Source organism: Alosa alosa, chromosome 21 (assembly GCF_017589495.1).
Source record: "Alosa alosa isolate M-15738 ecotype Scorff River chromosome 21, AALO_Geno_1.1, whole genome shotgun sequence".
NCBI classification, from domain to species: domain Eukaryota; kingdom Metazoa; phylum Chordata; class Actinopteri; order Clupeiformes; family Clupeidae; genus Alosa; species Alosa alosa.
This window is the reverse complement of record NC_063209.1, coordinates 23,302,578-23,314,927: the sequence shown is the minus strand read 5'-3', so window position 1 is coordinate 23,314,927 and position 12,350 is coordinate 23,302,578. Positions and strand designations below refer to the sequence as shown.

The window sequence follows — 12,350 nt, the reverse complement described above, 5'->3', positions numbered from 1 at the left end:
TAATGAGGAGATACAGCACTCAAAAAATCCTCCATAGTGCATGGGGTTAGTTTGTAATGGCAGTTGTCTACACATCACAACCCTTCCACGGCAAAACGTCGACATGTGAATACATTGAGCCAATCATGTGGTGTATTGTAAAATACATTGAGCCAATCAAGTGGTGTGCTGTGAAGACATCGTGCTAATCATCTGTTGTGATCTCGCTGCTGGAGCAAGATTGGTGTCGTGAAGCCTTACGCACACGCATTTCTGCCGAAATAGATGCCGCGATAAGTGCCCAAAAGTGTTGCAATATGGCCTTGAAAGTGGAGGTACTTGCCTGATAAGGGGCGTTGAGAAATGGAGATCTATGTGAAAAATCACCGGAGTTCTCCTTTAAGTTTGAGCAGTAGTTGATTTTCAAAGTTAATTGCACTCATCCTTGGGTCGCTTTCCAGTGAACAGTAATCCAGCACAACTGAAAACCCCTCACAGGCAGCTGAGGCAGGCAGGCCAGTGTTGAGTTGCAGAGAGTTTTTTTTATATTTGGAAACCAGCAGAAGGTTCAGCAGATTAAAGGGTGTCGAACTGGTGGGGGAAAGTGGGAAGTATAGGGCCCCAATGGAGGAGAGGGCCCTTGAAAAGTGGAATACAGGGGGCACAACATTTTCACCAGGCATTAGTAATAACTCAGGTAATCCACACATAAAAAATCCAAACAACTCCATAAGTAGAGTCATGTGTAATGAAGTGGAATAACACAGGGAAAAAACACGCTAAGAAAAAGCACTAAGGCAAGGAAAGGGAAGGAACGAGCTGAAATCTGTAAGTAGTTAGAGAGTAGTTATCCTTTCTATCTGTGCAAATTAATATAAGCTTGGTTAGTAGCCTACATATCGATGGGCTATAAAAAGGTTTTTCATTACCAAGGTGTCACACAAGAAACATTTCATGATGGATTAAAGCAAAAAGCTCTCCCAAGACCTTTGCAACCTTATTGTTGCAAAACATATCAATGAAACTGGTTACAGATGCATTTCAAAACTTCAGAATCTTCCAGTAAGCAGCATGGGAGCCATTATCTGCAAGTGGAAGAAACATCACTGCATCATCAACCGGCCTTGCACAGGATCTCCTCGCAATATTTCTGACCAGGGAGTCAGAAGGATAGTCAATTCCAAGAGCCAAGGACCACTTGGAGAAAGCTCCAAAAAGACTTGAAGGCAGCCAATTCAATTAAACAGTTCTGGAAGTAACTAAGATCAGGATTCACAAGAGGGACCCCTGGAATCTGTTTAGAACAATGGGCCAAAATCACACCTGATACTGCGACTAATAAGTTTTTTTAACTTACAAATTAAATGTCAAAATGAATGTCAGACGAAATGTAAAGTTTGAATGACTGGATTTTGTATACAAAACATAGTGAAAACTGTCTAGTTTGTCAACTACCACAGTCACGAGTTGGGTGGCGATAGTCTGTCATTTGGTCCCCAGAAAAAAAGTTTGAGAAACACTGGTCTAAGGTCACTCTCACTCTCCCTTGCTAAAGAGCTAAATGGTTTAGTCCACCTGCATGATTCATAAGGTAGTCTATCTTTTGTTTGTTTAGTTGAGCATCGCTAGTGGACCACTAATTGTTGTGCTGCTGGTGCATGTCTTTCTTCAATGAAAGCCAAGTAGGCTAAGGTTACTAAAAACAAAGGCCAAAACAGGAAAAAGAGAGACATCAACATGAGGGGAAACAACTGCTACTAAACTTCTTTCCAAAGAAAGGTGAGCACAAATGGTGTTTGCTAGCTTGAATATCTCCGCAATCATTGGTGCTAAAACTAACTGAGACAACCCATTGGAATAGCATAACATACACATACATATATGTGAGGGCAGCTGTGGCCCACTGGTTAGCACTCTGGACTTGTAACCGGAGGGTTGCCGGTTCGAGCCCCGACCAGTGGGCCACAGCTGAAGTGCCCTTGAGCAAGGCACCTAACCCCTCACTGCTCCCGAAATGCCGCCCGTGGTTGCAGGCAGCTCACTGCGCCGGGGATTAGTGTGTGCTTCACCTCACTGTGTGCTGTGTTTCACTAATTCACGGATTGGGTTAAATGCAGAGACCAAATTTCCCTCACGGGATCAAAAGAGTATATATACTTATACTATACACTTTCATACGTTAGGCTAATCTGATGCATCTCGTGATCCAGCTCCATCACTTTCAGAAAGACTGCATGGCGCCAGCTTGAATCATGTTCTGTTGTAGTACATGCTGATCATTATCACTAGGCTAATGGTTTAGGGCGCGATTTTTTTTCTCTCCCTTTCTGTTTTTTGTTAGTCTTAACTTTTTTTTTACTCAAGTAACGAATGGGATTTTTGATGTAGCGAAGTACAATACTTCACTCAAAATGTAATCAAGTAAAATTTAAAATACCGATTTTATAAACTACTTAAAAAATACAAAATACACAGAAAAACTACTCAATACAGTAACGTGAGTAAATGTATTTCGTTACTTTCCACCTCTGGTTTTCATGTGTCACAGGAATTGATTCCAAAACTGAAAAACCTGAAAATGGTCTTACCATGAGGAGATTGACTTCACCCTGATTCTACTGATTCTGACACTGAGTTGATAAAAGGAGTCAATACTCCAAGAGTTTTGGCAAAATATAACACAGCAAGCCACAGCCTCAATCAGATGAGAAAGAAAATGCAAAAACAAAAAAGATGTGAGTCAAAACAGCTGGAAATGCCAAACCTGTGCGCTGCAGAGGAACAGAGCTGGAGACAGTGAATTAATTTACGTACCTTGGGAGTGTCATTAGCAATGATTAGATAGATAGATAGATAGATAGATAGACAGATAGACAGATAGATAGATAGATAGATAGATAGATAGATAGATAGATACTTTATTGATCCCCAAGGGGAAATTCAAGGATGGAGGGACAACCAAGGACGTCGAGGCTCGAATAGGAAAAGCAAAGGCTGCATTTGCCCAGCTAAAACCAGTCTGGAGGGCCAGGAGCATCTCCCTCAAAACCAAGCTGCGGATCCTTGAATCCAATGTGAAATCCATCCTGCTACAGAATAAGGATGTGAAACATGGGGCCTGACACAACTCAACATCGAGAAACTCCAAACTTTCATCAACTCAAGACTACGCTTCATCCTTGGAATCTGATGGCCCAGGAAGATCAATAACCAAGACCTACTGGAGAAAACAGGCCAGGAACCATTGGAGGTCACTATCAGAAGAAGAAAGTGGAGATGGATAGGCCACACTTTAAGAAAGCCTCCTGCATCCATCACGAGCTGCTCTGGAGTGGAACCCTCAAGGGAAGAGAAGGAGGGGAAGACTGCGGCTGCCCGCCCTTCATCTCCTGTAGCATTTGATCAGTGTTTTTTTTAAGTTGAACTATAAGGTAGTGCTTAATTACTAGCTAGGCTACAAAGTATTGTTAACTATGTCTTATGTTATGGAGGAGGTCATACATGATCTTATGTGATCATGTAAACAATACTCAAACCAAAACAACTGTCTGCACCCTAGACTACAGTATCTATGCCACTTTTTAACAAGATAAGTCCGTTTCTGCTCCTTTACTTACCCCCATGCCACCTTCTATCCCTGCCCAAATGACATCATCGTGCCTCGCTCCCCCCCTCTCTCTTTAGGCTACTCTAAATCCATTAGCTTACATGATCACACGGAACCATGATGTAGCCACAGAGAGGGAGTTTGAGAAAAACAGTATTATTAGAAATGATTGTTTAAAAGAACATATACACAAATACACATATCACCCCATGTGTTCATGAATTTGGAGATATAATAGAATGGCAAGAACTGATTTCACCCACCATGCATATTTGGTGCCCCCCAATGTTTTTCTCAGTCGCTTGTGCTTTTCTCACATCAATATTAACATTTGCACAGCAGTTAGTGCATTTCTCAAAACAATTAGTGCAAACTGCAAAACCTAGTTGATAGCCTGCAAAAGCACGTCACTTGCTCAAAATGTATAGTCCATTCCTCAAAAGCAAGTATTTATATCAATGAAAGTGCCATGTCATCAAAATGAGAAGTCTTGTCGCCATCGTTTATGAACAAGATAGTCAAATGGCTTTGTCATGTTTTCATTACGACAGTTTATGCTCTCAGTGTTTTCCCATGCAAAAAAAGGTCAGAACTCGGTGACTCTACCTGAAAATGCTCAAGACAGCACTATACAGTATTTGTACAGCCATTTGAAAACTACAGTAAAGTTACAAATTGCTGTAGTTAGGGCAGTAAGTGAGCACAAGACACTGAATATGTACGTTTCACAGTTTTACTGTATACACTCTTAGAAAAAAGGGTTCTTGTGGGTGCTAAATAGAACCATGGGGGTTCTTTGCCAAGGAAATAGAACCTTTTGCCTGAAAAGGGTGCTATTTCTTACTCGTGAGGATTATTTTACCTTAAACGACCGTTTATGGAACCCTTTCCCGGAGAAGCTCACTCTGCTGCAGTGGATTTAACGGTAAGTGGCACAAAGTTTTTCCTGCTTTTTCCTGCTAGCGCTAGCTGTCGCTAGCTAGTGAACATAGAAGCAAAGCAGAGTAATCAGCAGAGGTGGAAAGTAACGAAATACTGTACATTTACTCACGTTACTGTATTGAGTAGTTTTTCTGTGTATTTTGTATTTTTAAGTAGTTTAAAAAATCGGTATTTAAAATTTTACTTGATTACATTTTGAGTGAAGTATTGTATCGATACTTCGCCCATTACATCAAAATCCCATCCGTTACTTGAGTAAAAAAAAAAGTTAAGACTAATGAAAACAGAAAGGGAGAGAAAAAAAAATCGCGCCCTAAACCACTAGCCCAATGATCAGCATGTATAGCCTACAACAGAACATGATTCAAGCTGGCGCCATGCAGTCTTGGAGCTGGATCACGAGATGCATCAGATTAGCCTAACGTATGAAAGTGTATTTTACGCTATTCCAATGGGTTGTCTCAGTTAGTTTTAGCACCAATGATTGCGGAGATATTCAAGCTAGCAAACACCATGGGATTTCGTGTTTTGACATTTGTGCTCACCTTTCTTTGGAAAGAAGTTTATTAGCACTTGTTTCCCCTCATGTTGATGTCTCTCTTTTTCCTGTTTTGGCTTTTGTTTTTAGTAACCTTAGCCTTGGCTTTCTTGGAGAAAGACATGCACCAGCAGCACAACAATTAGCGGTCCACTAGCGATGCTCAACTAAATAAACAAAAGATAGACTACCTTATGAATCATGCAGGTGGACTAAACCATTTAGCTCTTAAGCAAGGGAGAGTGAGAGTGACCTTAGACCAGTGTTTCTCAAACTTTTTTTCTGGGGACCCACTTTTTAAAAATGACAGACTATGGCCACCCAACTCGTGACTGTGGTGACTGTTAACAAACTAGACAGTTTTCACTATGTTTTGTATACAAAATCCAGTCAGTCAAACTTTACATTTCGTCTGACATTCATTTTGACATTTAATTTGTAAGTTAAAATATTCAGGTAAAATAAATATATGGTGGAAATAAGTATTGAACGCTTTTTTTTTTTCAGTAATTAGCCTAAACTTCCAGTGAGTAGCATATTCGAAATTTTCACCACACATTATATTAACACACATATAAAAAAATCCAAACATAAGAGTTATGTGTAATAAAGTGGAATGACACAGGAAAAAAGTATTGAAAGTTCCTACTGAAAGGAACTTTCAAAGGCCTTTGTGGAAGCCTTTGTTTGTAATGACAGCTTCAAGACATTTCCTGTATGACAAAACTTATTAGTCGCAGTATCAGGTGTGATTTTGGCCCATTGTTCTAAACAGATTCCAGGGGTCCCTCTTGTGAATCCTGATCTTTAGTTACTTCCAGAACTGTTTAATTGAATTTAATTGAATTGGCTGCCTTCAAGTCTTTTTGGAGCTTTCTCTGAGTGGTCCTTGGCTCTTGGAATTGACTATCCTTCTGACTCCCTGGTCAGAAATATTGCGAGGAGATCCTGTGCAAGGCCGGTTGACGATGCAGTGATGTTTCTTCCACTTGCAGATAATGGCTCCCATGCTGCTTACTGGAAGATTCTGAAGTTTTGAAATGCATCTGTAACCAGTTTCATTGGTATGTTTTGCAACAATAAGGTTGCAAAGGTCTTGGGAGAGCTTTTTGCTTTTATCCATCATGAAATGTTTCTTGTGTGACACCTTGGTAATGAAAAACCTTTTTATAACAGATAGAAAGGATAACTACTCTCTAACTACTTACAGATTTCAGCTCGTTCCTTCCCTTTCCTTGCCTTAGTGCTTTTTCTTAGCGTGTTCAATACTTTTTCCCTGTGTTATTCCACTTCATTACACATGACTCTACTTATGGAGTTGTTTGGATTTTTTATGTGTGGATTACCTGAGTTATTACTAATGCCTGGTGAAAATGTTGTGCCCCCTGTATTCCACTTTTCAAGGGCCCTCTCCTTCATTGGGGCCCTATACTTCCCATATACTATACAGTTCACTGGAAAGCAACCCAAGGATGAGTGCAATTAACTTTGAAAATCAACTACTGCTCAAACTTAAAGGAGAACTCCGATGATTTTTCACATAGATCTCCATTTCTCAAAGTCCTTATCAGGCAAGTACCTCCACTCGGCCCATATTGCAACACTTTTTGGGCACTTATCGTGCATCTATTTCGGCAGAAATGCGTGTGCGTAAGGCTTCACGACACCAATCTCGCTCCAGCAGCAAGATCACAACAGATGATTAGCACGATGTCTTCACAGCACACCACTTGATTGGCTCAATGTATTTTACAATACACCACATGATTGGCTCAATGTATTCACATGTCAACGTTTTGCCGTGGAAGGGTTGTGATGTGTAGACAACTGCCATTACAAACTAACCCCATGCACTATGGAGGATTTTTTGAGTGCTGTATCTCCTCATTAGAAAGTCTCTAGTAAAACTAGTTGTTCTGGTACCCACCCCCCCAAAAAAAGTAACTAAGTAACTTTTACTTAAAGTACATTTTAAATGAACTACTTTTTACTTGAGTACATTTTCAGATTGGTATTTTAACTTGTACTTGAGTAATATTTCATCAAGGTATTGGTACTTTTACTTGAGTACAATATTTTCGTACTTTTTCCACCTCTGGTAATCAGCAACTAACGTCAGCTAACATACGATGCAAATGATTTGGCAATAACTAATACTTCATTAGCACACTGTTTAGTTAAGTTACAGGGAACCCAGCCAACAAGTTAGGATAGCTAACAGTCAATAGCCAATAGTGCTATAACAGACTTCTGAAACACATACAGATAGCTACCAGTTGAACCTCGTTCATGCATCATGCTGGGCTCATTGCAAATTACAATGTATTTAGTACATCTGTATAGATAACGCTACGGCTCTGGTGTCTGTAAGACAATACAGGCATCTAAAAGAGGATGGAACTCACTAACTCACTACAATATGTACTTAATGTCTCTATATGGCTTCAGTCCATCAATTTAATTGATAGCAAAAAGATAGTATCCATTACCTCTGACTATCTTTAAGTGTCCAATTTGTGATGTAAAGTTTTACCTTCCCAAATATTTGCAACATCTACAGCTACTTCATCAGCATCTTCCTGATTTAGACTTTTGTTATTTTTTCCTGCCTATTGTTTAATAACGCTCAGCATCTCCTCTGCTACTAAAACCACGAGTAGGAAAATTCTAATTCCAATGATTGTTCTTTCAGGTACCCAAACCATAAAAAATACACTGATGTCCTGTGGTGTCTGATCACTAGATATCCATTTCTTAATGACCACAGCTAATCTGGTTATGTATGTTATTTTTTAACGTTTTGTTATGGAAAACAGCCAGGCAGCCGTGGCCCACTGGTTAGCACTCTGGACTTATAACCGGAGGGTTGCCGATTCGAGCCCCGACCAGTGGGCCGTGGCTGAAGTGCCCGTTGAAGCAGGCAGCTCACTGTGCCGGGATTAGTGTGTGCTTCACCTCACTGTGTGTTCACTGTGTGCTGTTTGTGTTTCACTAATTCACCGATTGGGTTAAATGCAGAGACCAAATTTCCCTCACGGGATCAAAAAAGTACATATACATACATACATACATACATGACATAACATTACATACATAACATTATTCCTCAATTGAATTCCTATACTACTCTAATTTGAGTCTGAGTCTCATAATTCATGTCTTTACTCAAAGGAGACCCTGCTGGAGTGTCTTAGGAATAAGTTCAAAAAGGAAAGGTCTCCTTTAATAAACCTGACGACGGTGCAGGAGATTAAGAGAAAGTTTGGTGTCAGAAGACAAAGAATTGTGGACCATGTGCCTCTGGAGGACCCACCTGGACATCAGGTGCCATTTTTACATTCTTGCTTGTCTTTAGCCCGTTTGTTTTCTTGTCTGTATGTCTATATGCTAGCTAGTCACAGTAGCCACTGTTTGTCAGTACAGATATCTTAATATTACACATTTCTCTTTGCTAATTTCAGAGAGCAAAAAAGTACAGAGTGGGGGTCCAGATGTCTTCTGATTACGAGCCAACACAAGAGGTTTGTAATATGTTTGTGAATGAAATGTTGAATCATACAGCATTTAGGTCCGGCTACATTATTTATTTATTTATGATTGAATGAAAGACTGTCTGGCTTGAGAAAATGTATATTATCACATACGTTTTGCATTCTCTGCATGTCTTTTTTTTTTTTTTCAGATTATGTTGGACCTTGAAGCAGTTGGGGAGGACTACCATCTGCTAACCGGCCAGTTGTGCCGTCGTCAGCCAGATATTAGTCATATAATGGACAGGATGAGGCAAACTGTCTATAAGAGGGTAGAGTAAATGGGAAAGCCAACTGAGGAGGTGATGGAGATGTTCCAATTTCTTTGGGGGCCAGAGCTGGTGAGTAGCAAAGTCTTATAGTAGTATTACTATAATGTGAGTTCAGTGCTGTTCAGGAGTAAGTTCTATAACCATTTATTGGTAACTACAATTTCCTCTGTTTTGTTTTGTTTGTTCATTTGTAGATGCATCATGAAATGAAGTTGCGGTTTGGACTGGACTTAGAGCTAAGCCTGCATAACACCCTCAGTATATTGACCCCTGACGTCATCAGAGTGGCTGACAGTGGGAGTCAGAGGGAGAGGCTGTCAAGCCTACGAGACACGAACACGGATGGTTAAGTCACCAGCTTCTTCTTTTCCCTTGCACCCTTCAATTATTTAATAAGAATAAGATCATTAAACTATGTTTTAATGAAATCATTCTTTGTTTCTTTTGACATTTCAGACCTTCAAAAAAGTGCTGCTGTCCTAATTTTGTTTTTTTAATTTTGCAAGTTTCTGTATTGTTTGGACGAGGTATTTGATGTTTTTAACATTACAATTAACATTGCTTTATGTTGTCAATTCACATCATAGACTCTTACAGAAGATCCCTTGTACATTTCTCATTTGCATAGGAATCACGTGAGCGTGTTTCCAACTATCATCTTCCAGGGTAGCGATACTCCCCTCCTTGCCAGGAGAGCATCCATAAAGATGGATGGCATCACAATAGCAAGTGGAGAGATGGATGTGCCACATGCCCTCCAATGCGAATTTGTCATTGGCCCCTCCCCTGACATTGATGCCTCCTTAGGCCTTGTCTGTATTTTTTGTTTATATTTTCTTTTTGATGTTCAGTAGCCAAAAGAGGCCCACCACACATTACTATTCTTTGAAAGACGCCTTAACCTGTCTATGTCTAAGCCCTCCACTCCAGTGTTGCGTGTGGAAAAAATGTTATCATAAAGTGTGTTTTATAATCATTTGAAATTTATTAATTTGTAAAAATGTAACTATTGCTGTTTTGTACGTATTTATGACACATTTTTATGCAAGTAATATAGAAGATATGTTTAAGCAATGAATATGTAAATGAATGTGTAAATATGTATCTATTGTTGTTTTGAGCTAACCTGACCCTAGCCAGATGAATTTCGCTCCGCCTAGCTCCACTCATCCATCTGGAACCGATCCATTGAAGTGTTGCTTCAGAAGGCTGGGCCTAATCAAAAAATGCTTGCATATGATTGAATAAGCCACTTGTCCGTCATCTATTGACGTGCTACTTCAACCACTCACATCGAAGCCAACCCGCGGATGCCAATAACAGTCTCAAAGTCGCTTCCTACGCTATGTCACATCTATGAAACTCCCCCCTGCGCCCTGATTGGCTGTACCATAAAATCGGTTGCAGAAATCACTCTCAATGGAAGAGGTCCCAGATGGATGTGAGTGAAGCTAGGCGGAGCTAAGCGGAACGAAATTCATCTGGCTAGGGTCAGGTTAGTTTTGAGCGTCTTATGACACACATTTTTTTGCGAGTAATATAAAAGATATGCTAAAGTAATGAATATGTAAATTAATGTAGAAATACTGAATACAGTATTTGAATGATATTTGACTGATGTGTCAATTTTTGATTGATGTCTATTTGTATTTAACATTTCGCACACATTATACGCTACTTCTGATTAATTTAAGTAATACTACTACTACTACTAATAATAATAACTAGATATACCGCATAGCGGTACAAAATATGACCGCCGCTCAGTCCTGTACATCCTTTCCGCGAAAAATAAATCACACTAATCAATTTGTCTCCATCTTTTACTCCATCCCCCACTCTTGAAACTTTTGTGTATGCTTGTTTGGCATGCCTGTGTGTGTGTGTCTTGGCTGCACAGAAAGTAGCCTACTGGCGCTGAAAAGGTGAATAGATTGTAGAATAGCCAAAGAAGTTGTAGCATTGTTATAAAACCTTTAAAATCTCTAAACAATCACAAGTAGGGCAGTTCATCACAGTTCATTCATTGGAACTGGATTGATGAAAGGTCACTTACACCTGTAGGCTACATTATATTTGGGAAAAGCAAAAGGTATCAGCATAATGTTATATTTTTATGTATGTATGTATGTATGTATGTATGTATGTATGTATTTATTTATTAATAAACAAAAACATCTCTGTCAGTTCCATGCCGTTTTCAACAGCTATCAAAAACAAAGGTCATTTTTGGATAGATGGATTTTTTGTGAATGTTTCTTCTTCTGCATAAGATTTTAGTCATCTTTAGTTCATGTGATACTTAATTTGTGCATTGACAATAAAGTAACAGTAGTCTGAAACGAAATGCTGTTTTACATCTAACCAGTGGTGCAAATAACTCCAAATGGGCCTTGATGAAATGCGTCGCTAGACTGTTCGTACACATTTTAACGGGCCAAAGTTGAAGAGCTGTTGTCCGTTGTTGTTCGTGCAAATATAGGCTGATTCATGTTCCCTTGCATTGTGTAACTGAGGTCCATGGCTTGTCTGGCTTTCACCAGACCAAGCTCAATCTTTTAAGAAATCAAAAAATACATAGCGGGCAGATCAGGCTGGGTTCACCCAGCCTAGTCCATAGGCGCCCGATATTGTTTAATTTTTCGATTGAGATATCCACGCTCTGGCTATTCTAAATGCAAAAATGTATCAGGGAGTTATGACAAAACTGTAACTAACAAACTAGATCCTAATAGAAAGCTGTTAGCTTCCCTAAGCTACAAGGTAGGCCTATTTACAATATAAATTGTCAATAGGCTATGCTGGCGACACAAATAAAATCTCCTTTGGAAACCAATGGCTTTACGCCTTACAGTATCAAAGCGGACTTAAACTGCCATATCGTGCGAAAAGTTGTAATAAAATTCACGCAGCTCCATGAGTCAAGGAAAGCGTGAATGAAGTAGCCACTTCTAAATGGGACCCACTACACAGTAGCTTAAGGTGTGTTAAGGTGTGTTAAGCTTAAGGTGTGTTCATTTTGACTGACATTACAAAGCAACTGATACATGTTCAAAAGCATTTGCAATTTGTTCAAGGATGGAGAAATTGCTACTATGATGTGCACAAATGACTAAATGTTGTGGAGGTTGAACTAATAGTTATGAGAATTTTCATTCTGATCTGAGAAAAGCACCGAAGCGACTGAGAAAAACTGTAACTCCATGGCTACAGCCTTGAGCCTATTGGAAGGTATTTCTCAATATATTGGCGGTAAAATTAAAGTTTGCAAACAGGGAGGATGTTGCCTTTGGTATGCTCACTGTGATTGGTCATAGGTCAAATGTGTCACAGCAGTGAGTGAATAGTCCACTCAGGACAGGGGGTAGAAGCTTCCAGATGCTTCTAGCACATACATGGCGAGAAAGTCACATCTCTTGTCATCCGGAGTAATGGAGGTACTGTTCTAAATACACAGGACAAAAAATAGGCCAACATGATGC

General features: G+C 39.7%; 1 long non-coding RNA gene across 1 annotated transcript; it reads left to right on the top strand.

Annotated features, from left to right (window-relative positions):
- The first annotated feature begins 7,429 nt into the window (after positions 1–7,429).
- LOC125286691 lies at positions 7,430–9,971 on the top strand. Its single transcript, XR_007192223.1, has 7 exons — positions 7,430–7,846; positions 8,238–8,390; positions 8,528–8,587; positions 8,749–8,937; positions 9,063–9,213; positions 9,325–9,395; positions 9,497–9,971. It is a non-coding gene; the product is annotated as an uncharacterized LOC125286691 (long non-coding RNA).
- Positions 9,972–12,350: the final 2,379 nt, after the last annotated feature.